The 5,956-nt window shown below is 41.0% G+C and overlaps 1 pseudogene; it reads right to left on the reverse strand.

Annotated features, from left to right (window-relative positions):
- Positions 1 to 4,205: 4,205 nt before the first annotated feature.
- On the reverse strand, positions 4,206 to 5,289 carry LOC142848864 (vomeronasal type-1 receptor 4-like; annotated as a pseudogene).
- Positions 5,290 to 5,956: the final 667 nt, after the last annotated feature.

A 5,956-nucleotide genomic window follows, 5' to 3' on the forward strand; every position in this document is an offset into this window, starting at 1 on the left:
GTGAGTTGAGAAAATGAACAACTGACTATGTTTTCGTGTATGGAGCTCCCTGCAGTTCCTGACTGTTTTTCATCCTCACAAAGTGCCAAGCTGTGACCTGGGCAGAATCTGCTTCTGACACATGGACAAGTCTCTTGCTGTTCTTTATCAAATCCCTCATTGGACAGGAGTAGAATAAATGATTCTCAGCTCTAGGGATTCTGGTTACTAAGAAAGTTCCAAACCTGGACCAGGACAATTTAGAGTCCCTTGTTCTACCTGCGCCCATCTGTAGTGAAGAAACTAAAGATCACACAGGCATTTCCTGCCCGATTTGCAGACAGCTGTTTCACTCCCCCCAGCAAGTGTTTCCTGCTATGTCTCCCTGGGAAGAGGACCTTGTGAGTGTGCTAAGTTTAGTAAGCTTCCCCTGGCTTGTGTGTCTCTTGCCACATCCAGAGGAAATAATTCAATCTGAAGGAAACAGCTATGCAGCAATGCCCCCATGATGCAGTCTGCTGGTGTGGGATAGTTCCACATGAGGAGTGATGGCTGGATTTTGAATTTGAGCCTCACCTGGACTATCAAACCCACATAGCACCCTTGGAGAATAATTTATTCCCTGTACTCTCCTGTGTATTTTGTGACCATCATTCATGACTCAATGCGCATGAATTTTATTCATTTATCCTTACAAGTTTCCTTAGCACTTTTGGAAGGAGCACCAAGTAATGCCTAGAGGAGGCCACTGTACTCTGGAGAGTTTGTTACTCTCACTGGCCACCTCCACTGGGCCCTGAAACTGGACCCAGATGAGAGACATTTCCTGACTCCTCTTCCTCATTTTTCTCTTATGCACATTGTTCCTGGGGGAGCCAGATCACATAATGTACTGGCAACTATTGTAGATTCAATGATCTGGGGTACAAACTCTTTATGTAAACTAGCAGCATGTGTTTAAGAATCATTTTCTAAAGGTATTACTGTGTGGCCTTGTGTCTATTTTTCACTCACTTCTCTGTGATAATATACGTAGTTGTGTTTCGGATCCTGGACTGGATGGATTGGAAATAGAAAAAAGAAAGACAGAAAGAGAGAGAGGAGGGAGCGAGGAAAGAAGGGGGGGGGGAGAGAGAGAGAGAGAGAGAGAGAGAGAGAGAGAGAGAGAGAGAGAGAGGAATGATGGAGAAAGGAATGAAGAAGGAAGGAAGCAAGAAACAAAGAAGGCAAGTGTTTCTGTTTAAAAGGCTAAGAGGTCCCATAAATGATGCAGATTCCCACTGGTATGCAGGGATGATGTTCATAAATTGGAGATTGTGAAGAATAAGTGCATTTACACACCCTGGTCCAAAGGTCATGTGGGTCACGTGTCCTCCCCCTCCCTGGCCTGGGTGAAAGGAGCAGTGCCCAGCACCATGGATCCAGTGCAGTGCTGCAGAGGACTCTTCATTGACTGAGGAGAGGTTTGGGGAGGGCAGTTAACATGATAGAAATGATTCACTTCAGTTTTAACCCATTATTCTGCCATGTTGTTCTAGTGACTGAAATTATGCTTTGTGACTGAGTGTAATACATGGAATACCTCTGTATTCCAGCACGTGGGCTGCAGTCATTATGACTGCAATGTTGAAACCTGCCAGTTTCTACTAGTGAGACTTAGTGTTTTTTATATGTTTATTTGTTTTAAGGAAAAAATAATAAGACAGCTGCATGTCCTTACCCACAAATAATAAAACTTACATTCATCATTAATTTACAAGTAATGTAAAATCCATTTTAATGGCAAGACGCATATGGATTTCTTTTTAAGTTTGTCCTCTCCTCCTGTGCCCCTTCTCTTTTACCCTCTCACCCATATCTGTGTCTTTCATCTGCCCTCTCCACCATTTTAAAGCAGAGTCTCATTTTGAAGGCCAGGCTTTCCTGGAATTCACTATATGTGCTACGTAGGCCTTAAGTGCATGGCAATTGTCCTGATCACCACCATACATGCTTGCACTGAATGTCAGCCACCACACTTGGCCACCCAGACCTTGTAAATGAACCAAACGCCTTCCCTGCTGTTGCCATTTATCTCTATGAAATAAGGAGCACCCCCATCTACAGCATTTCCTGCTGTGTTTCTCAAAGCAAGTATGTTTGGAGGGTCAGGTTTTAGAAAAGGAGATCCAGGGAAAATGAAGCAACAAATCCTAATCTTGATAAAAATTTGGCAAATGATTCCTGGTCTATAATACTAGTAAAAACTCACTCTGGAGACTTGGAAGATTTGCAGTTAAATTACTTCAGGAGCAGCAGAATGGAGAATGAGGTGTCTGTTTCACTCTGACTGTGAACTTTAGGTTTGCTCAGAGCTTCAGTTTACCATAATTCTGTTCTAAATAAGTCTTCTTCAGCTACTGCGATGAGATTTAGTTTTGTTATTTACTATCAAGGAATTGTTGTCTAAGGAGAAACTAAAAAATGCAGGAAACCACATCCTGTCCACTAAAGTAAAGAACACACAGCATTAGGAGGAGGACACTGTGCAACTCTCAGCTCAGGGGGGTTTGGTTGGAAAACGTAGGGTTCTGCAGGTAGAGGACATGCCAGTGGTACTTGTGGAGAAAAAGTACCATGTAGCCACTGCCCAACCATCTCTCTTCTTCAAAGTAGCATATTCCAATTTGAAGTCGACATTTTTAAAATATATAGGTTAGTTTAATCCAGCAGTTTTCACAATCCAATGTGTTTTAGCAGCTGCCATTCCTTCATTAGTAAGCAAAGTATCTAAAGTTCGCACAGTAACATGCAGGATTCAGACTCTCTGTGTATTTCCCATCTTTATGTGGCTTATTATTAATTTTTTTTAACTTTAAAAGTTTTAAACTAAAAATGTTTAAAGACTTTACTATCATCTTTAAACTATTTTTTTATTTTATAACTGCATATACATTTTCTCTTTTCTCTCTCAGGCCTATGTATATTTTTAAACATCTTGCAACCTGTTTAGAGTATTTCTCCATCTGAATCTGTATTGTTCTTTGATTGCCTGAGATGATCTTAAACTGCTATGGTAGTCACTGGCACTACTCAGCTTACCACATGTGTTGGCATAGAACATGTGGTTGGCTCCTTGCCTCTTGGCTCCCGGACAGTTTAGCTTCATGGCCAAGGTACCAGCAGGAGCCACCTTCACTGCTCCAGCTCTGGAAAGTTGTTGGGTCTGCTTTACCACCAAGTAGCACACTGCACACAGCTCATAAACTCCATTTAAGTGCTCAGTAGCAGGGCCACTTAAAGTGGGTGTGCCTCTGATTGCCACTAGCAATAAGCCTACCAAAGAAAAGGTGGTTACCAAGAAGCCACGCTCGACTTTGTTTTCATGTGTTTGGAACCCTTTTAAAAAGTTTCTCACTGTTTTACCTTGATCTACATTATCCCACGTTTCTATGCTGAGTAATAAAATTTTTTATTACACATGCAATGTTTATTCCTGCAGAGAATGCTCCCAGGTATAAGACCAGTGAGAAGTTTCAGGACATTTAAGTGCAGTGACTGAGCATTGATCATCTAGTGACTGACTGCACAGCACATGTCAGGCTCTCACAATTCTGTAAAGTCTTTTATGTGGGTGGAATCTTACAGACACTTTGAAGAATCCCAAAATAGACTTGTGGGACTAACATTAAGCAATCAAAAACATCAGGAACAAGATATGGAATTCATTGGATCGACAGGATTAAGTTAATATGAATTATGATAAAATTTACCAAATTCATCTTCATGTTTCTAGTCATGGTAGAAGTAAACCAATTTTATGAATTTTAATTAAAGCCATTTTTTTAGTGCCTGAGAGATGGTTCAGTTATGATCACTAGCTGGTTTTGCTGAGGACCCTGGTTCAATTCCTGATAATCATATTTTGGTTCAGAACCATACGTCTTACTCCAGTCAGTAACAGGGCACTTGATGGCCTCTTCAACTCTCCAAGGGCGCCAGACACACACAAGCTATACAGACATAATTCAGGCAAACTATTCACACACAAGGAATGAATATAAACATGAAAAAGTTTAAAGAATAAAGTCCCTTCCAAGTGTGGCAATAAACAGAATGACGTTTCTATATGACTATAATTTGCTATGGTCTTCCTCTCTCCACTCTAGGCTTGGGTCTCCAGAAAGATTGTCTGAAAATAAACACATGCTTAAACTGCAGGGTGAGATTTTGTGTTGCCCACAGCATTACAGAACTGAGAGTTCTTTCACACTTATTGAACAGAAAAATTAGAGTTAGTTTCTCAATTTCTCGCACTGAGCATGCCAACACTCAGGTAGGAGTCCATCCCTGTGAATCAACACAACAGGGCTAAAAGTTGCATAACCAAGAGCCAGAAATTTTTGAATACTTCCTATCAAGGATTTTTCTGCTAAAGAGAGACTGAAAATTAAAGAAAAAGCACAGTCAGCCCAATAGAAGAAAACAAAACAGAGCATCAGAAGGAGGACACTCTGAGCAGCTCTCAGCTCAGGGGGAGTTCTGTAGAGAAGCTCAGAGTTCTTAAGGTAGAAAACATGCTGGTGGTGCTTGTGGAGAAGAAGTACCATGTAGCCACTGGCGACTCCCATGGCTCCCTGAAACACAGCATCTCTCAAGACCATGAGAGGGAGAACAATCCATTTTGTTTGCTGACTTTCTTGCATAAAATAGCAGTAGCCATCGTCACTCTTAAACTGTGATATGTTCAAACTTGTACTTGTGATGGAATGGATTAGGTTCATAGCTATTAAAGCGTTGAGTATCCAAAAGAATGAAAAGAATGGGAGGATGTGCCATGCAGACTGTGGTCTGAGCCTTCTCCATCCAGATGCTCTGGGACTGATGATGATGGCCTGGACCACAGTGAGGAGACTGCTGGTGCAGATGGAGACCCCACGAGACACTCTCTGCAGATAAATGAAGATCTTACATCCTATGTTACCTGGGAAGTTTCTCAAACCAAAATTTGCCAATGTCTTTGGCAATCCCTTTGCAAGAAGGATCATGATATTTGTAAAAGCCAAGTGGATGAGAATAATGTGTATGGGTTTCTTTTCAGGTCCTCCGCACCAACTGATCATATTATTCACAGAAACAGAAATATTTCCCAGAGTGCCAAACACAGTCATGAAGAAGAAAATTACTTCCATAATAAAATTCAAAACCATTTCTTCCTTTCCACGTAGAAGAATTTGTGCCCAGGATGCAAACACTTTTCAAGGAAGCATCAATAATGTTACAAGTGGACCTGAAAAACACATTTTACACAATAGTATTTTCTAGTGTGCAAGAGGCAGCAATGGCCCGATGTAATGTCGAAAATTAAATCCTTGAAATACCTCCTTTTTCTACACTGTGGACTCTGGGATATTGTGTGTGCTCTCACAAGTGAGTTTGGTAACTGCTATTCAAAATGTCAAGTTTTAAAGAAGATTTTTATTTTTGAGCTCTACACTAGCAAAACTGGCTTGTTGAAGTCGTGTGTGTGTGTGTGTGTGTGTGTGTGTGTTTCTGTCTGTGTGCATGGCTAATCCTAGTTACCGCTCAGCACAGCTGAACTAAACTCCAAGATTCTCCAACCAAGATTTCTTCCTCTGTTTCTCATTCTATTTCATATTTCCCCACTCAGTTCCCAAAATCTGAGGTTCACGCTGACCCTGTCTGCTTCCCCACATCACAGACACTGGGAAAACCTGCTGGGTCAGCAGCTGTAACATCTTTCAGATCTGCTAACTTTGCCCTCCACACTCCTTCCTTCTTTTTCTGATATTCCTTTCTTATCTGCATCTTTACTAACATAACAATTTCTAGGTTTGCCTTTTGTGTCGAAGCTTTGTAAACTTCTGTTTCTGATTTAATCCCGTATAAATATTTACTGGTCAATTTTTAAGGTAGTTCTCAATGTCAAATCAAATAGTAAAACCTTTTCAGGTAGGACCTGACAATTACAGCTGAA

The sequence above is a fragment of the Microtus pennsylvanicus genome, chromosome 4 (assembly GCF_037038515.1).
Source record: "Microtus pennsylvanicus isolate mMicPen1 chromosome 4, mMicPen1.hap1, whole genome shotgun sequence".
NCBI lineage: Eukaryota > Metazoa > Chordata > Mammalia > Rodentia > Cricetidae > Microtus > Microtus pennsylvanicus.